Source organism: Harpia harpyja, chromosome Z, assembly GCF_026419915.1.
Source record: "Harpia harpyja isolate bHarHar1 chromosome Z, bHarHar1 primary haplotype, whole genome shotgun sequence".
Taxonomy (NCBI): Eukaryota; Metazoa; Chordata; class Aves; order Accipitriformes; family Accipitridae; genus Harpia; species Harpia harpyja.
This window is the reverse complement of record NC_068969.1, coordinates 103964555-103985948: the sequence shown is the minus strand read 5'-3', so window position 1 is coordinate 103985948 and position 21394 is coordinate 103964555. Positions and strand designations below refer to the sequence as shown.

At 40.4% G+C, this 21394-nt stretch overlaps 1 protein-coding gene across 9 annotated transcripts in view; it reads right to left on the bottom strand.

Annotated features, from left to right (window-relative positions):
• PRLR (prolactin receptor) overlaps window positions 1-21394 on the bottom strand; it is a 164656-nt gene that overhangs the window by 66331 nt on the left and 76931 nt on the right. The gene's annotated exons all lie outside the window — the stretch shown is intronic.

Below are 21394 nucleotides of genomic sequence, written 5' to 3'. Positions count from 1 at the left end.
AGTTCCATTCTACATGGTGGTATTGACCTATGTTGATGGTCCCAGGTTGTGATGAGTGGCTTAAAGACATTGCTCATCCCTTATACCCTCAGTTGCATCAAATATTTCTTGGCCACTGCTAACACTTTGTGCCCTTGAATATAGTAAGTCTGTAATTTTGTGAGAACAAAAGCTCTTTCAGGAAGAGTTTTGCAATACTGAGTCAACAGGAGTTAAGTTCTAAAACGTGGCAATAACACATGATTAAAGCTGAGACCAGCCTGGAAAAAAACCAAGTTTTTCAGTGGAACTAATAAAGCCTGATTTTCTAAGAATTTGTTTCACTTTGCCACTGTAATACCAGCTTCCTCCTTCCTGACATCCTCTATGATTCTTCATTGGCCAAGAGATTGAAAGGCTATGGCTGTGCTGGAGATCAACTTATGCTGATGGGGTGGCTTCTACATGAGTTGGCTTGAATGGCCAGCATGCATATGCTGATGGTCTAATGGGCTTTTGCCAAATGGAACACAATGTTAACTACATTCTGCACAATTTTCCTTCCATATGAGGAGAAACACTAATTACGGTCTCTCTTTTCCATTCCAATTTGACTATTTTCAGAAAAATTGTATGTTTCTATTATCTTTGGGAATTCTACCCTCTTTTGAATATAATTTATACCGGGCAACAGGATAAAATAATATTGGAAGGAATGGAGCTTATAGATTGTGAGATCAGTTAGCCTCACTTCCTTAGTAAACCAAAAGCAGTTTCACATATCAAAATCTCCAATTATTATTTTGTAATTTTAGAGCAATTTTGATTTTATTTTTCTGGTAAGTCTGTAACGGTGTTTCTGTTCACTCTGAGCATGCAGTTTTCTTTTATGGGTTGCCACCTGAGCAAACAGGGCATAGGCTTTTAAAAAACATGTGGACTACAAATTAATGCCTCACTTGGATTAAAATAGACTTGTTTGGGCCTAGAAACCAGGAGGCATAAGTTAAATTATCATCTCATCCTAGGGAAATTCAGTCCCAAATCTCCTATTTCTTATGGCATAGAGTAATCTGGGCTAGAATTGTTCTCCACCCCTCTTGTTTCTATTCTGGCTATGAATGCAAGAGTTACAGGGACAGAAAAAAGATAACCAGGACAGAATGTGACTATAGCTTACTGTTTAGGGTACTTTGTTGGGAAAGAATGAGGTTTGCTTGCTCCTTGCCCAAATTTTCTGTTTATTGTACAGTGGCTGCTTAATGTAAAATACGTGAAGAGACCTGGTGAGCAGGAAACACAATATTTTAGAATAGCAACGCAAAGGAATGTGCAAGACAGCCTGGATCTGAATTCAGATGTGAAAAGTGATTTGCTGCTTAACTGGCAGGGTGGATCAGTCTTCTACAGTAGTTAAGAAAGAACGTGAGAAACAAAGGATTTGGGTGACTGATCAGGAACTGTCCTCAAGCCCTGTCTAGCTTAGTCTGCTGGTGACAAATTCACAAAGAAATGTCAGAGAGACAGGCCAATATTTTTGTTTGGACAAAAGGCAAAAGGAAGGGTTTGGAGATGTTGATTCATGGGTAATCACCACAGAGAACATAGATGGAGTTGTTGATTCAGATGAGATTCAGAATAAGATGTGGAGGGAGAATGAAAGAGGATCAAGAGTAGACTCCTGCAAAGAAAGAAGAGAGAAGACATGCTATAGTAGTCAGGAGAATTACGGAAGACAGAGATAAAAGGAAAACTTCTGTCTCCTGTTGTGTCTAGGTGTGGACACATGCGCGTGCAGAAGGGAGGGGAGGCTGAGGAAGAAGAGAAGACAGTTGTAGGGGAAAAGGGACAAAGCAACTTCTATTCTTTTTTTTTTAGAGATAAATCAGCTACTCAGCAATTTAATTGATATTTCACAAGCTGCATACTAAATAGTGAAAGTTTACATAGGAGAGCTTGTGGAGTCACCATCCTTGGAGGCTAAAATTAGCCAATTATCTGTGTTTGTCGAATCAGACATGCAGAAGCATATATTTGTTTAACTTTCCATTCAAAAGAAATGTTCTAAAACCAGTCTTAAAGAAAAAATCATTGGTATTTGCCTGAACAGAAGTAAGAAAGCCAAAAAAGTTCGTTGACCTTAACTCTAGATGCACAGCAGCTGTTTAAGTTAGGAAAGTGGAAAACCAAATACAACATGTTTATTTAGAACTCCAAGAAATGCTGTGAACATTTGGAGCTACCTAGTATGTAGTAAGCAAACCCACAAGGTTTATGGTTAGGAAGCATGGTATCCACATATTCTCCCACATGTGTTAATTACACTGAGTAGATGTGGGAGGTAAATCTTATTGCCAAGACTAACTAAAAAGACAAGTTAAGTACAAGCTACTGAAGTTTTACTTCTTATTGGGGTCACTGCTAGTGAAGAATTTGAAAAGCAGAGGTAACTGTGTGGGACACGCACACAGGAATCATTAAATTCAGGAAATGCTGCACACAGAAAGAGACAATGTGTCTGTATGGAAACAGATTGTAAGAAATGCGCTAAAAATGGAAAACAAAAGCAGTAGAAAGACCCAGCAGGGTCACCTAAATTTCATGGGACCTATTAAGGTTAACTAGAACTAGAGATTCAACAAATAATTCAGGTTGGAAGGAAGCTTGGGAGATCTCTAATCCATCCTCTGCTGAAAGCAGTCACCTATGAGACCAGACCAGGTTGCTCTGGGCTTAACCATTCATAGCCTGAAAATCTCCAAGGATGGATACTGCACAACCTCTCTGGGGCAACATGTTCTACTGCTTGGCTGTCCTTAGGGTGAACGAATACTACCCTATATTCAGTTAGAACCTCTCTTGTTTCAATATATGCCTGTCATCTTTTGTCCTCTTACCATGCACTGCAGCAAGAGCCTGCCCATACCTTCTCAATACCTTCTCTGCAGGTACTGGAAAACTGCCATCGGGAGAATGCAGGCCCATATTTTCCTTTCTGTTTATAGCTCTGCTGTCTTATTGTCACTCTCTGGTTGTAATCCAAAATTTTTACTCTCTTGGAGCACTTATCTGAATTTTAGGCTCATCTGCTGCTGCAGTAACTGCATATTCATTCTATGATGTCTGTGGCACTTTCTCCCTCTTAGAAGCAAATGAAAAGAGAGTAAAACAAAACCTGTAGTTCCTGCAGTCACATTGGATAAGTACCAACAATCAAGACAAAAGAAAAATGCACTTGACCTCCATAAAAAAGAGTATGTCAGCAGCAACTTAATATGAACATGTATATTTCTACAAAAGGAAACAAAATTCAAATAGATCATGAAAATGAACCCTAGTGAGCTACTGCTGTTTCCTCACGGCAGTCTTAACTTGAAACAATAATTTTGATTAATTTTTCTGGAATGAGTTTTATAAAATAAATCTCATCAACTCCCATAGCACTGTCAACTATGACAGTGAACAGACCTAAAAATCCACTGAAATATTAAAAATAGCTATGTGTGAGATAATTACCAAGTTGTATTTTGACGCTTAACTATTAGCCCTGTTACACTGTGCATTTTGATCATCCCTCTCTTCATACCTTGTGCGTATGGATGCAGTTAGAAACCTGCTTTGCTGCAAATAGACTAGGTGGTCTCAGGAGGGAGGTAGGGTAAACAGTACCACAACACTCCAACAAAGAATTTGAACCAGCTTGTGGGCTCTCATACTCTCAGGAGAAATGGCTGATAATGAAACGGTCTTGAAATTAGGGATTTCATTATAGGCTCAGAAGAGGACTTTACATTTTGGCTGGTATAATATTATCAGCCTTTCCTAGTCAGTTTGGGGTGAACACTCCAAAAATTACACAAGAGTAAGTGGGTACAAAAAAATGCCAACTCATTGCTAACACAAAACCTATTCAAACTTTGTGTGTGAAAGAAACAGTTCAAAAACATTTCATACTTATGGAAAAAGTACTTCTTGAAATTGGCAAGATTAGAAAGAGTTTAGCTTGATGCAGCTGCCTACTGTTTCAGATGAAAAAGATTAGTATAGGTGGGAATTAATTTTCCACTGTCATTTTCATAAGACCTGCATGTTCCTGGCTCTAGTCCATTCCTTTTAACACCACTGTCCCCCTCCCCGCAGACAGAGATACTCTGCAGGTTTTCATTTAAACCTACAGCTGCAGAATAAGAGACAATTTACTGGGTAGCATTAGCATTTCACTAAACTGACCTCCATTGGAAGAACAGAGCCTATTTGAGAAAGATTGTTTTCCTGCTAAATAAGATCACTAGACAACAAATGTTTAGGTTTAAAACTGTTGAAATGAATGCAGTTATGTCAATAACTAATTATCAGTTCATTGTTCTTAGTCCCTAAGGCTCAAGATACCTACCCGTGGCCCTGGGAGCATATACACTATTCTCTTTACTGTGGCAAGAGACTGAAGCTACTCCTCAAGGAGGGATACAATAAACTTTTATGTGTACAGAAAAGGCAGCATCCTGCCTTTACTCAGCAACAGAAAATACAATAAGGTTTTGAGATTCTCATATGCTTTCCCACTTTTTTTTTTTTTTGGCTTGTGCTTATTTTTGCAAGTTTTGCTGATGTTGATGGATTCTTTTACTTGCAAGGGGAGTGCAATGCCCTTTTTCTCATGTAACATGTGTATATAATAAGTAGCTTGTCAATACTTGAGAAAAACTAAAAAAGTTGCATTCTGCCTCAGAACATATTCTAGATCACAGGAAGTGTAACATCTTTATTTTAAATAAACCCATGCTGTTTATGTGGAAACAGTCTGGTAATGGGCTTAGAAAGATTCTAATATGATAATGCAGCAGGGCTCCAGTAGTACCTTCAGTTATTAAACTGATTTGAAGATAAAAATAATAACCTCTGTCTTTTTGTGTAGAAGCAGCTGAAATGAAAACCCAAATGCAAATTCTTAGTGTTTCCCCATTGTCTTAACAAATAAATCATTAAGATCCCAGAGCTAATTTGAATGAAACAGAAAACTCTCCTGAAGCTAAAATTGGTGAGATTAGAATCTCACTTGAACAAAAAAGTCATCTAAATCTGACTTGAGTCTTTTCTGATTTGTCAGACACTCTGTTCAATGCAATGGAAAGATAATCCCTGGCACCTTGCACACTCACACAGCATTCCCTATATAACAGTTCAAAATATGCTGTACAAAGTGGGACCTTGGTGCTGGTTGACTCCTCCCTTCACCTGACTGCTGAGCTGGGTCCCAGTATACTGGACATCTGCGTTCTTCACATCTGCACTGTGACACAGTCCCTGTGTACAGGGTGCTGGTGGGGCTCTGACAAAATGGAGCCCTCCAGTTGTATGTTCCTGGGAACACTGTTGACCTCCAAGGCAACCCAACAAGTGGAACAGACCCTCTCTTTGGACAGATAGGCATGCAAAACTATTTCAGCTTCGCACAGGGAGTCTAAACACATCTTCTATATTCAGATGGCATGAAAAGAACAGAACTAGAGGAAAATACAAGACCTTTTGTCGTGGTTTCACCCCAACCAGCAACTAAAGCACCATGCAGCTGCTCACTCACTGCCCCCCATCCAGTGGGATGGGGGAGAGAATCAGGGAAAAAAAAAGTAAAACTTGTGGGTTGAGATGAGAACAGTTTAATAGGACAGAAAGGAAGAAAATAATAATGATAATAACAACAATAATAAAATAAAAATAATAATAATAATAAAAGATTGGAATATACAAAATAAGTGATGCACAATGCAATTGCTCACCACTCGCTGACCGATGCCTAGTTAGTTCCTGAGCAGCGATCTGCCCCTCCCTCGGCAAACCCCCTCCAGTTTATATACTGGGCATGATGTCACATGGTATGGAATATCCCTTTGGCCAGTTTGGGTCAGCTGCTCTGGCTGTGCCTCCTCCCAGTTTCTTGTGCCCCCCTCCAGCCTTCTTGCTGGCTGAGCTTGAGAAGCCGAAAAATCTTTCACTTAGCATAAACACTACTTAGCAACAACCGAAAACATCAGTGTGTTATCAGTGTTCTTCTCATACTAAATCCAAGACATAACACTATCCCAGCTGCTAGAAAGAAAATTAACTCTATCCCAGCCGAAACCAGGACCAACAGTCTTGTCTTGCAATAGTAGGAGGAAGACATTTGAGAACAGGGTTTGGGACTGCAGCTGTTCCCTGGGACACCACAAGAGCCAAGAAAAATTAACTCTGTCCCAGCCAAAACCAGGACACCTTTTAATATAATTCACAAGTTATTGTCCCAGGACTGTTTCATCTTAGTTAGCTATGGGGTTCGTCCCACAGTGTAACAGCTCAAAGCTCAAACTTAATGTGAAACATTCCTTTTACTCCTTGTAGGTCCTTGGGATTCCTTTCTTGACACATCTACCTGCTCCATTTTTGAATGGCAGTATCTACATATTTGTTCTTTCCATTTTCTGGTTGCATTTGTCTACTCTACATTTTCTGAAAAGACTCTAGAAGAACTTGTAGCATCAGCTGGTGTAACTTTTCAGATGCTCCCCCTTATTCAGGTAAATAAATAACTATTTATATAGATAAGCTGAGACATTGTATATCCCTTATAGTAAACATCTAATTTCATCTCCACTGAGGTAATTCCAATACAAAAAAAATAGTCAGAACAACTTATAATTTACCCTGCCAAATTTCATACTAGCTTCGTAATTTCTTTCACAGTTCATAAACTGTACAGAAATTACTGTTATTTCCATTTTCTGTGAGGGCACAGTGAGTGAAATACATTAAATACAGCTGAAAACAAAATTTGGAAGGTTATTTCACCATCAAAGCTTGTATGGCAAATAATGTATGTTGCTTCCTGCATAAAAAAAGAAAGATGAAGTAAAAACATAACATTTCCTTTAAAAAATATTTGCTTTACTATCTTTTTTCAGTCTATTTTTAAGATGATGTATAGTTGGATGATTTTTAAGGATTAAAATGAACTAATGCAAACTATTTTTGCACTACATAATATTCTTAAAGAAGATACTGATAAAAATAATTTTTATAACATTGCATTTTTACATGCTATGTTTCAAATTTCAGATTAAGATGCATTCCTATGGCTAATGCCTTACAAGCTAAGAAGGATCAAGCAGAAAATCACAAATGAGGACGGAGTTTGGAAGAACTTCTAGAAGAAATAAGTGTTGATAAAAAGTATTCTTGGAAGCCAAGAACGGGAAGACTGATCCTTCCATAAAAACCTCTGTGAAAGAAGTAAACCTGAATATCACAAAACTCAAATTATAAATTCAAGCCTTCACTCCCTGTCCCAGCCAGATAAGTATTTATTTGTTCCTCAAATGTTTTTTATACTGAGGAAGGAAAGAGGAAAAACAAAGTTTATGTTGACCTAAATGCATTTGATAGAAATAGGCACAGAAAAATAACCTTGACACATGATAGCACAAAAGAGGGGGAGAGTGGAGCCACAAGTTAGTGAGGGGTTGAGCAACTGCAGTGAGACTGTGTAGGCCTCAAGGGTAAGGACAAGCCGCTTAAATTCTCTTTAAGGAAATAAAGGGCCTGAGTGGATTGACTCCAGGAGAAGGGGGTGAAGCAGGAAAAGATTAGTTTAAGCAGATTCTATGCACGAGCTGCTTTTCAGTAGCTGGATTTGTCTATAAGAAAAAGGAGTATTTATATTTTGAACAATTGCTGTACATATAAAATATAAAATTCCAGATGTCATATTTGCAGCTAGACATGAGGTATTGCTGAATTTGAACCTTTACCAGTTTTACGCTTTGCTGTAACCACATGCCCTAGAGAAAAGTAAGCACTACTTAAAATGTAAGCTGACTGCTGGCCACACATAATGTTCTGTTAATGATTTACACATCCAGGAGAAGCAGCCCTCAGATTTATGTACACCACCACTGTAAAGCACATTTACAATAAATTCAGTAGCCATGAGGTAACAAAGAAAGTGTTTTCTTTTACTGCTGTGACTCTACAAAAGCACTGAAACCCTGCTCAGTCACAAAACATTCGTCTGTCTGCTCTCACCAAACTGAGCTCCTTTAGAGTAAAGCAAGCACCTCTGCTCCGTCACAGGATAATGCAAATCAACAAGGCAAGAATGAGAAGAAACTACCAGGTTGTCTTGGTTATTCTAATGCCCCATTGGCTAAGAAAGACCACACAGACAAACACAAAGCTGAAAGCAAAACAGCAGATCAAATTATGGAAGCTATGAGGAAAACTAACAAACAGGAGAATAAGTTAGAAAATACTTCTAGAAAGTAGATGTAGATAAAAACATACTTGAAACTCAGAACTGAGACTGGGCATAGCATAAAAATGCCATGAAAAGGTGAATCTCAGCAGCAGAGAATTCCGTGCTGTAAGTGCAAACCTTCAGCCCTTCCCACAACAGAAGGCTGCTGCCTAAAGCACAGGGCTGAAAAATGTTCTGTCAAAAAAGTGCAATGTATTATTACAGGTAATTGTTGTTTTTTTTAATTTCAGAAAGATTTCCTGTAAGTTTTATGCTATAATCTGTGACTTGGTCACAAACACAATGTTTCATTCAGCTAAATCTATTTTTTTCTCAAAAAATCACTGAAGACCATTTTAATGCAGAGGAATGCTGTTTTAACGCAGGAACTCTTTCAGCTCTGAATCTAGACATTTGCCAAACAGGTGAACATGATACCACATAAAATACCTCTAAACGAACAAGCTTGCAATAATGTATTTCAGTTTTATTATCATGATATACCAACTTTCAACCATTTTCATTTTTTAAACAGGCATCTGGCATACAGAAAAGAAGGGCAAAAAACATGGGCAAGCTGCTAAGAGAAAAAAGGTTACTTAAAAATAAAGGAGGCATTATTCAAGTCATTGGATGCCTTATCTTCCTAAAATCCTTGGAAAATCTCTATCAGTATCCTGTTAACCTTGGTTTTATTTGAAGAAGGTTATAAATATGAGATGAACTAGGACATACTGATACAGAAAATGTAACTGAGCTTCAGTTAAAATAACAACCACTTCTTAAATACCAATGAAAGAAAGCTTTTTTTTTTGGCCGACAAAGCAAATCTCACACACTCTTGAAGAGGAAGAGATACTAATTAGGTTTAGGCCTGGATAACAAATTTCAGTTTCCACTTGGCCAAAAGTTTTGTCGACTTTAGATCCCAAGAGTTGATTTTGTTCCACTGTATTACAGGTAGCGCATGATAGACGAAGACCTGCAGGAAAGGCAGGGCAACAGAGACTGAGCAGATGGATACAGATATAAATCAATCTCCTCCTGCAGCTCTTGCTGTTAATGCTGCCCAGAAAGAGCTCCAGCGACGGGCTAGTGAGGCAGCTGGGGCTGGCACAGGAAGAGCCCAAGGAGTCTGGTATGTGAGGGAGAAGAATTGTGCTCTGTTGTTGTTACACTTTTGCATATAGGACCCAAGGTTTGACCTGCAAACTTTAAGGATACGACAAGAAATTACTTTGGGTCAGGACCACGCTTAAATAAAGAATGTATTTGATAACTGGGAAAAGAGGAGCTACACTGTTGGTATGAATTAGGCATGTTTTCAGCATGCTGAATAGAACCAGTCTTTCTAGCTCCACGAAAGGCACACATGCAGAAGTCTAATCTTAAATACCTAGGGAACTTTCAAAACCAAAATACAAGCACCTGATAGAATTTGCAAATGATGGATTTATATGCTTTGATTTTGCCTGAGTGCCACACTAGGTACCTAGAGACATCTGGAAATCTCACAGGAGATAGTACAGAAAATTCTTCTATCTGAAGGTAACATACCCTACCAGACACATCCAGTGCTTTGCACTGTAACTTCTATCAGCTTCTTCCTGGTACCTTCCACAAGCTTGCAATCATCTCCAACTTGCTGGGTCTTATTTTTAATTTTACTAGCATATTAATTATGAAATCTAGAGAAAATTCTTTATTATCTTGCCTAAAGCCAATTAATTGGTCCCTGGTAACTCTCTGACATTCCAAATCATAATTTAAATAGTTATCCTCTTCTATTCTGCTTGATTATACTGATACCTAATAATGAGATTACCAGGAAAAATATGGATCCTCTCTAAAATACTTACAATTAAGACTGGTGTGATGCAAGATCAGGATATCTGATCTTAGATGAAGATTTGAAGGAGGAAAAGTTTAATTATGATATTGCTTGGCTGAAATGAACACATCTTTAAAATGTCTTAGAGTTTGTCTAACATCCTTCCAAGAAAACAATTCTTATTTATTAATAGTACATTTAAACAGTGAATAATATTTATTTCCTAGTTCTGTATTAAGAATACATATTCTCTTTCTTGCCCACTCTCTTTCCAATTAAGCTAAATATTACAACTGCTTCTAACAAAAGAAGTGTTGGCTTTGAAGTTCTCTTACACCAGAATAGTGGCTGTACCAAGTGGAGCTCAGACATACTCTAACAGTGACACGGCAAGAAGCCTGTTGCCTGTAAGACTACTTACATAACTTGCAAAACTGTCCACAGCAACTATTGCTGTCAAAATCAGTGTTACTGAGAATAAAAAATGGCAACTCAAGATGAAATTGGTAAAAAATTTACTGGGAATATATACAGTGAACATGTATATCAGTTTCTTCAGACCCAAGATGAAACTCTACTAATTACAGAATTATTCCTTCCATGACATTGCCAGGATCCACTTTTAATGCCAAACACCAAATTCAGTACTAAAATATTCCATGAATCCTGGAAAAGATCTCCAGCTTGAAACAGAAAATAAAACAAATTCTAAAACAAAAGACTTCGGTGTCTTCATTTTCCCCTTTTATAGTGCAAAGCATTGATTTGATTTATATCTCATTTTCAGTTCATTATTTTCAGTGTCTGTGAATGCTAGCTCATGATTTTTCCATCGGGAGAAGTAGGACACAAAAATGACACCAGCAGTTGGTAAACATAGGCAATTAAGTCAACTAAACTTTGTAATTAACGTGTAAAGAATCTGTAATACTGAACTTAGTCTGGTTTTAATCAGTCCCTTAAGACTACTGTGTGGGAAAAAAATAATATTCACATACATTTATCTTTTGTAAATCACTGCACTCTCTCTAACTGGTTAGACAAAAGCTCATCTGAGTCATTATCTTATCTCTAACAATGACCAGTAATAAAAATACAGCAAGCAGTCCTCTAAGTTAAATACTGAGTTATTTTACCTACTGTACCAACCCCATGTACATTTTAATCACTTCTTTTGCTATGCATTGTCCACATTCAGACCAGTATATACAGGGAAATTTGACTGAATTTAGTGTTAGCTGAAGATACACATAGTACATCTAACTTCCAGCCATCTAGCTTTCTGCTTCACTAGGCAAAATATAAAAACCCCACAAAACTCAAATTAAGAGCTTTTCCATGAAATGGAATGCATGGAAAGCTTGCATAATTAAAGAAAAACAAAATCACAGTGTTTGACAGAAGACCAAGAATATCCCCCCGATCTCACTGCCACTTGTGCCAACTTTAATTGGAATAATTCTAGCATAGTAAGTAGGGATACATTTTCAAACAAGAGGAAAAATGCGATGCATGAAAAGAGTACAATTCCTCAGAAATTAGGAAACAAACCATGTGAAGGCTGCACCCATACCAACACATTCAGGATCATGCTTGAAAGTAAAGCTGTAAGTATTTGCTCATTAGAGTGGAATTCGAAGCAACTTTTTTAAGCTAACCAAGTGCTTTTCTATTTTATGGTCAAATCATCAAACTCTTTCTCAGTCTTATGAACTGTAATTCACAAAAGTTAACGATGGAGGGATTTTTAATGTAAAAGGTTACCAAGTGAACAACAGCTTCAATCCTTTTCTTTCAAGAATGGCAACACTTTGAATATTTGCCATGGCTATCTTGCATTTACTTGACAAGCAAACTGAAAAATTCATGTCAGTTCAAATTACCAGTATTTGTTTTTCCAGGTATTGATTTAATGTGAGACTTCCAATTTCTTTAATTGTGTTTACAGATACTTTAAATCACAGCACCTTGACCCTTGTCATATTGTGGTCCAGGATCAAATTGTATCTCAAATTTAATTCTATTTTTCTCTAAAGGTATAGCTGTCTTCTACGGTAGCCCTGTGGCCCTGTAAACACACTATTGTCATTGCTAGTGATGGGCTGCAGACTGTACTGGCCTTGCAAGTCCACAGGACTGAGGTTTGTCAGGCTTACTTTGAACTTTTCTTGGCCTGCCTGCACCTTTTTGTGGAGCTTGTTTAGGCATACTAATAATTTTTCTAATTTATTTTACTTCTCTTTTTTATATGGTATAACCATATTTTTTATATATGGTAGTAATATATAGTTATTCTGATACAGTGAAATATTTAATAATGGCATAATGAAACAATGTAGAGGAATACAAGCCTGGTCTGATAGCAGAAGCCTTGAAAATGAGGACACAAGATGCAGTGCAGAGGAGTTCAGGCATAGGTTGATAAGAAAAGGGGGACAAGCTGACACTAGAAATCCATGGGCTACAAAAAAACTCACCAATGGCCAGTTAAAGAATGCCTACACTGAGCTGAGCAAAATCAAGGTAATGAAGAACTATATCCAAAATATGTAAAACCCACCAAGTACAGTAAACTTGGATGTAATGTAAACTGGCAGACCAATGAATAAATAGCAAGGTGCAGAACATTAGCAAACATACAAAACCGGCTCGAAGTGTATCCTAAAGAAGGGGACAAAGAAACCATGAACACCAATATCATATTCCTCCTAGTGAAGAAGTGCAATAAACGCCAGCATCAACATTTCAATCCTCTCAGTGAAAGACTTGGAGCACTGATGGTTTGCTGCAATGCTCCCCCATCCTTTCTGCTCAAGACAGACTAGCATTGTTGACCTCAGCAGGCAGAGGCAGCAAAAGGATAAGCACAGAAAAAGAGGTAGATACTAGGAATTGTGTCCACAATAATTTTCACTGTATTTTTGAGACTTTTTCTGAAGCTGTATTCTTTATTTTCTTTTTCTGTAACAATTAGAACTGGACTAGTGTCCTGGGTTCAGCTGGGATAGAGTTAATTTTCACAGGAACCTGGGAGGGGGCACAGCCAGGACAGCTGACCTGAACTAGCGAAGGAGCTATTCCATACCATGTGACATCATGCTCCGTATATAAATGGGGAGCGGGCCGGGGGGAGGCTCTCTCTCTCTCTCAGTGTGGGAAGTGTCAGAGCATTGGGTTCTGGGTGGTGAGCAGTTGCACTGTGCATCACTCATTTTGTATATTCTTTTATTAGTACTGTTGTTGTTGTAACTTATCTACTTGTGTTGTGCCAGTAAACTGTCCTTATCTGAACCCACGAGGTTCCATATTTTTTTTTCTTTCTCCTTTCTGATTCTCCTCCCCATCCCACCAGAGTGGTGCAGGGAGGAGCGAGCAAGCGGCTGCATGGTGCTTTGTTGCCATCAGTGTTTAAACCACGACAGTCCTTTTTGGCACCCAAAGTGGGGCTAGAAGGGTTGGGATAACAACAGGCCTGGCCAGAGCGTGTTAAAACAAATTTGTTATATGCCTTTCTTATATTAGTTAAATAGTCGCTAGTCACAATGTTGGTTCATTTGTTCACATGGTGGCATTGTGTAAGTTCTTATATGCACTGTGTATGCCCTGCAGTTATGTTTATCATGTCTGGTAGAGGGATCAGGATTATCATTTTGCTCTACTGGGTAATGTTGATTTATGAAATGATTCCATCACTGGTCATGAGGTTAAGCTGGTATTTGTATGCAGCATTGATATAATTCCCATACCTCGGGCACCTTCTATCAGAATTTATTGGTAATCGCACCCAATCCATGGGGAAGTCAGCGGGGAATACTTCCTCCCATTCGTTCACCTCCCCTTTCTCCTTCCGGCTAATTACAACAGCTTTTGAGAATTTTGAATATCCTTGGGATGCTCAAGCCAGCATGCTGTTAGTGCTGTGTCTCCTGAATGTGTTTCAGGTCTTGTTTAGGGCTACAAAAAAGTTTCCTAATACCACCCAGAGATCTGCCCCAAGGCTGCATAATCATGAGTGGCACAGCATGTGGGAGAATATGGGTGGGTATCTAGAGAACTTCTTACTTCCAATGGTTTGGAGCTTCACTCTGAACAACTACAGGACCCTAATAAAGTGATAGAATATTTGAAAGGAAAATGCTGTGGCTATTCCAGAGAGGCACAATTTACCACACCATGCTGGGCCCTGGCCAGAATCTACCAAACACTGCTCGATATTATGCAGCACCCTCAGGGGGAAAGGAGGGAAAACAGACCAACAGGCACTGCAGCTACCCAAACCCCAGTGACAGGCACTGCAGCTGAACCAGAGAACCAACCCATGCCAGTATCAGTCGCCCCTATACAGAAGAAGAAATACACAAAGAAATCAGTTCACTTAGTGAGGGATGAAGGTGAACCAGGGTCATGAGGGAGAGGCAGAACCCAAAATAATCACTCTGTCTCTGTCCCTGAGTGAGCTGCACGACATGCGAAAAGATTTTGGCCACCATCCAAGTGAGCACACTGTTACCTGGCTGCTCCAGTGCTGGAATAATGGGGCCTGTAGTTTGGGATTAGAGGGTAGGAAAGGCAAGCAGTTGGGATCCCTGTCTAGGGAAGGGGGCATTGACAAGGCGATTGGGAGAAAGACACAAGTCCTCAGCCTCTGGAGGCAACTTCTGTCAGGTGTGAAGGAAAGATACCCCTTCAAGGATGATATTACATGTCACCAAGGCAAGTGGACCATGGTGGAGAGAGGTATCCAGTACCCGAGGGAATTAGCCATGCTGGAGGTGATTTATAATGACCTGGAAAATGAGTATTCACCCACAGATCCAGATGAAGTCCAATGCACACAACACATGTGGTGGAAGCTTCTCGAAGTGCACCACCAACCTATGCCAACTCATTGGCAGTAATATCCTGGAAAAAAGGCTATAGACGAATGGTGGATAAAGTAGCTGTCCAACTCTGGCAATACGAAGGAAGTCTCTCTTCCTCCCTATGGGCCTGTGTCTTGGCTGTAGAGGAACTGTCCCAGGAGTTCCAGCAATTCAAAGTGGATATGTCCTTCTCCCCACCTGTACAAGCCCACATCACAGCTATTAGGAGTAAGTGTTCCTCTGCTTAAGAGAGAGGAGACAGAAAGTACATACGACGGGATACCCTATGGTTTTACCTGCATGACCATGCAGCAGACATGAAAAGTGGGATGGAGAACCTACCCTAACCCTAGATGCAGGGGGTATGTGAGTTGTGAGAAAAAGCAGGCAGAAAAGAGGATTCCTCCTGGAAAAATGCCACTCCAGTTTCCAGCAAGCAGCCCTCCCAGCCCCGCCAGGTAGAGTAGAAGGGCTGATCTCATTTCTGATCCTCTTGAAGGGACTTCCGATTCACGTTTGTGAAAAGTGAGTAACGAATACTACGGCCAGGATTAGAGAGGCCCTGCCTCCAGTCAGCTGGAGGAAAGGGACAACTGGGTCTACTGGACGGTGTGGATTCGCTGGCCTGGCACATCAGACCCACAGGAACATAAGGCTATAGTGGACACTGGTGCACAATGCACCCTAATGCCATCAAGCTATAAAGGGGCAGAACCCATCTGTATCTCTGGTGTGACAGGGGGATCCCAGCAGCTAACTATATTGGAAGCTGAAGTGAGTCTAACTGGGAATGAGTGGCATAAACACCCCATTGTGACCGGCCCAGAGGCCCCGTGCATCCTTGGCATAGACTACCTCAGGAGGGGGTATTTCAAGGACCCAAAGTGGTACCGTTGGGTCTTCGGTATAGCTGCATTGGAGACGGAGGAAATTGAACAGCTGTCCGCCTTGCCCGGCCTTTCAATTGTGGGGTAGCTGAGGGATGAAGAACAACAGGTGCCAATTGCTACCACAACAGTGCACCGGCGGCAATATCACACCAACCAAGACTCCTTGATTCCCATCCATAAGCTGATTTGTCAACAGGAGAGCCAAGAAGTGATCAGCATTAGGTTCTGGGTGGTGAGCAGTTGCACTGTGCATCACTCATTTTGTATATTCTTTTATTAGTACCATTGTTGTTGTTGTAACTTCTCTCCTTGCGTTGTGCCAGTAAACTGTCCTTATCTGAACCCACGAGGTTCCATTTTCTTTTTTTCTTTCTCCTTTCTGATTCTTCTCCCCATCCCACCGGAGCGGGGCGGGGCAGAGTGAGTGAGCGGCTGTGTGGTCCTTTGTTGCCATAAGGGTTTAAACCATGACAACTAGTAAGAATTCGTTGTTTAGACTCTTCTACTATAATAAAAATAAATTCACAGCTTTACATATAAGAAGTGTTTGGTGTGCTTATACCAAAATGTGAAACACATTACTCCTTATCTACAACTTATTTAAACATTCAAATTTTATTTTCAATTTCCTGAGTAGTGCTCCTTAATATCTCACGTTATTTCTCATGGGAAGGTTGTTTTGACAGCAGTTTTTCAGATATAATCTCTCTACTTGATTTTCCTAAAATCTGTGTCATCATATTATATACAGAAACAAAAAGACCAGGGCAAATACAGCAACATCATATGACTCAGTATCACAGATATAGGACAGAGATATATGGGTCATCATGAAGAACTTCTAGTTCTCAGTTTTTACCTATCTTTGAAGCATGCTTTTTTCCCCATTGCATGCATATAAAAAATGGTATATGTACATGCATGGACAAAGAGGAGGTGAGGGAAAATTGAAAGATTTATGTATGGAGCTTAATATACAGATTCAGTTCTAAACCCAATCAATGTAATGCTTTCTCATGCATGTTCTTCTGCTGGAACTGCTTATATAGTCAATTATCTGTTTTAGCATTTGTTTCTAACAGTCTTCATAATGTGTAAACCATGCTTTAGAAACAAGACAGTTGCTGGCCTGGACTACTGACTAATGCGTAGTTTAGTGTGATGTTGCTACAGCAACCAAAAAGATGGAATAGCATGTCAGATATATAATTTACACATTACTTGGAACATACAGCTTTCTAAAAGCCATTAACCAAGCAGAGGTGCTGTGATGGAGGCGACGAGGATGTCTTAAAGCATTCTAAAACAGTTTCCATTGTTCTGAAGGTCCAGGGAAGTAAATCAAAGTAATAAGCAGCACAAATAAGAGTTAAGTATTTAAAAATAAAAGAGCCTTCCTTTTTTAACACATGATATCAGCATTTCTCAGGGTCCAGTTGCCAGAAGAACATGCTTCTAGATCATAGATGAATGACCTAGACTTTTTACTTCAGACTTCTAAGAAATGAATGTTTGTGGCCCACATCATGGCATGCAGAAATCTTGTAGACCCCATGTTGTGCATAGCAAACCAACTACTGTCTGGATGAAAGCTTAAGAGGTTTTCAAAATGGGGGCTATGACCTTGCTCCAATGGACGTCCTCAGCAAATACATGTGCTTTCATTAAAAATAGTCTTGGTCCTCCAATACAAGCTAATTACCTCTTCTCCCTGCAGATACACAAACTAACATGAAAACACAACCAGTATGTGTTTGTGTGGTGGTAGTGGTGGTGATGGACAAATTTAGCAGACAAATTTGGAAAATTCAAACTGGTAAATTTCATGATTTAGTGAAGCTATTTAAGCATTGAGTTTGCAAGTGATTTGGAAAACATGCAGTTTATTACTCATTGTGCAAAAAAGTACCCACTATTGGGTTAAAATTTTAGGTTCACCAACAGGGTGCACATTTTGGATAAGAAAGTGAACAAAACATCTGGGAACAAGTCTGGGGATGTTTTCCAGACCACAGCAGAAAGATTAATGACCTAACTCTGTCAGGCTGAAATGGAAGCTTACAGAGGGACTGGATAAGGTTTTGATTTGAGAAAAAAAGAAGAAGAAAGAGCAGTAAAACAATCTATAGAGTGAATAGGCCTGCTGCTCATTGTCAAAAAGGATATAATTCTTTGCTCATGTACAAACACAAGAGTTTCATAATTTGTAAAAAGGGAACATTTTGTACTGCCAGCAAGAGGAGAAACTCTGTAAGCAATGGAGGATGCCCAGTCTTTTTCTACATCTGAAGTACCAGAGGGTTTCTGGCAGTCACATTCAGAAGAGAGACAAGTTTCTGCACGTTCAAGACACTCCCTGAGAGCACCAGACTGAAACCTCTTGAGTGCACAATGCTTACTATACTTTCCACAGCATCCTCCTGCACAGTGGGGAACATGGTACAATACATCATTTCAGGGCTGGAGACAAAGGCAACATGAATCCAAGTGGAGTATAGCACCTTCCTTATTTTATTTAAGACGTTTGTGCAAGTAGGATCAAGTTTTTGAAAATGCCACCCACTACATGGACATCACTGCCTATATGCCATAAAAAATGGACTGGACATGAGGGTAAGAAAAAAGTAAAGAAACTATGACTATCAAAACTCTGAGGACAGGGACAACTGGAAGAGGAGTGGGGAGGAAGAACTCTTGGTAGAGGTCCTCACTTTTGGGAAGAACTACAGAGCCTGTAACTGTGCGTGAATTCATCACCATAATGTGATGGAGAAGAATAAAAAGGGCCTTCAAGATATGCTGCAGATATCTCCTCAGAGGGTAGTGGCAAAACTTCTATTCACACAGCTGTTGGTATCCTTTTACCATGGTACACCACTGTTCCAACAATATCTTCCCTAGTCATCAACTCATCTAGGTTTACAATTCAGAAACAATGAGATAGAATTAGCAGCTAAATCCATCCAGCTGGCATGCCCCCTCCTTCTTCTTGCAAGGAGTATCAATGCTATGGAGCTTATTGGCCTCCATCCAGCCTGTTAGTTGGCCCACATACAAAGAAATACCCTTCCCTCTGGAAGGATCTGACTGACAAAATTTAGCCAGCCACAAAAAGGAGCAGAGCTCCAGTGAGTCTGTTTCAGTATCACCTAATTCAGAGGACAAAGATCCCAAGACAGTGCAATAGATCATGGCTTTGGAAGGAGTCCCTAAGGATGCCACAAAGGATGGGGCACAGTCCTGAATCGGGACAGAAGCTCAATGCCATAGCTAGTCATGCTCTTACAGTGAAATCTCCATTGCAATGCTTGCTGAATGTGCTTTGAGCTACTATGGAAAACCACATGTGCTAGCAAGTAGACACATGCAAGGCTGTCAGCAATGCTCTGGCCAAATGGAGGAGGGTGATTAGATCAACAAGGACTGGCAGCCTTGCCCCAAGCTTTTTCCAGAGAATTATTTCAGATGGAGGCCAGAGACCCTATCATATCATGCCATCTTTTCTTGTAAGGCATTCCAGGCTGCAGGCGTAATCTCTTCACTCAAACACTATTATCATATTGCCCGGCAAAGGGAGTCATGGCTTTGGATGAGTGCATCATAAGCTGAATTAAAGGCAGGCCTGCAATGTCCTACAGAAGATAGGGCAGCACCAATTGTATATACTAGAAATAGCAGAGGAAGAAGGTACAGGGCAGCAGAACTGGGTTACACAACATAGAGACTGGAAAAGGGGAAATACAGATATCATTCTTGGGTCTCTGCTGAGGCTTTTATGGAAGCTGCTCATCTGGTCTTGACAGCAGAACAGCATGTAAGCAGGAAAAGTCTGGGCAGCAAAAAGACTTACAGAAAAAAAAGAGGAAAAACCCTGCTGGCACAAGCTATTGAAGGCAAAATGTCATTCAGGTACAGCCAAACGTCCTGTGTGACCGATGAGACTGGACCTTGGGCAGAACATTTTCTGATCTCATACACAAATTAAGGTTATTTAAGCATGAATGTCAAATCCAAGCAAGTCCTCTTGCTTATCATAAAAAGGTTGAAATAAAACCCAGGAGAAAGCCTTTTTTATTTTACCATAGTGGGTTGACCTTGGTCAGCTGCCAGATGCCCACGCAGCCACTCTTACCCCCTCTTCAACAAGACAGGAGGCAAAAATAAGATGAAAAAAACTTGTAGGCTGAGATACAGACAGGGATATCACCTACCAATCACCATCTCAGGCAAAACAGATTCAACCTGGGGAAAATTAATTTAATTTATTGCCAATTAAATAGATTTGGATGGCGAGAAGAAGCAAAGACAAAATTAAAACAACACCTTTTCCCCACACTCCTTTCTCCTAGGCTCAACTTCACTCCTTCATTTCTGACTCCTCTACTCCCCACCACCAAAGCAGTCCAGAGGGCACTGGGGAGTGGGGGATTATGGTCAGTACACACTAGTTCATGTCTGCCTCACGCTTTTCCCCTATACTACTCCCCTGCTCACCCATGGGTCCTTCCCTTCGGCTGCAGTCCCTCAGGAACTGCGCCAGTGTGGGTCCTCTCCACAGGCTGCAGTCCTTCAGGAAACACCAACCTGCTCCAGCGTGGGGTTCTCCACTGGCTGCAGCGTGGGTATCAGCCCCACCATGGTTTCCTCCATAAGCTGCAAAGGAATACCTGGTCCAATGCCTGCCGCAGCTCCTCTTTTCTTCGCCCACCCTGGTGCTCACACTGTTGTTTCTCACACTTTTTTTCTCACGCCTAACATTGCCATGCAACATTTTACCCTTTCTTTAAATATGCTCTCACAGAGGTGCCACCAGCTTCGCTGATGGGCTCAATTGTGTCCTAGCGTGGGTCCATTGTGAAGCCAGCTGGAACCAGCTGTGCCCAGCACAGGGCAGACCCTGACCTCTTCTCATAGTGGCCACCTCTGCAGCCCCCTGATGCCAACACCTTGACACTTACACCGAGTACGTCCACTAACATTTCTGATGTGAAGGCAGCAAAGTCTGGTCCGGCTGGCTGGCTCAACCTCTTTGCTGTCTGTAGCTATGAAAACATGGGGATGAGGAAGAAGATGAAAGAAGAAGAGTTTGCAAGGGATGAAGGGAGCAGACTTAGAGTCTCAAGACTAGGTAAAAGAAAAGGCAAGAACAGTCACGGTGCTGCAAAACTTAAGCAAGATCTTTTCCTCATAGACTGCTGGCTTTGTAACCAAAGTCGGTCTCAGGCTTGGCAACAGCTTAGATGTGGGCCTGAAGACAAAAACAAAGGGCCGTTGCTCTTTTCTGTCCTTTCATGGACTGCAAAGTATTCAGCTGCCTTCCAATAATGTTATCCAGGCTTGTATTAAGTTGATTTTATGGACAATACTAACAGGCCTTAAACCACCTGATAGTGCACACAGTACATATCTGATAAGAAGCTGTCATCAGAATAGGGGAACATACCATATGACAGCAGAGCTAAGTATAAGCAGTAAGAATCTAGGTCAGAACATTCATTTCTTGACTGTAAATCTCTGCATGGGAACAAGTTAACATCACAGCCTACAGGGAGACTCTGAAGTC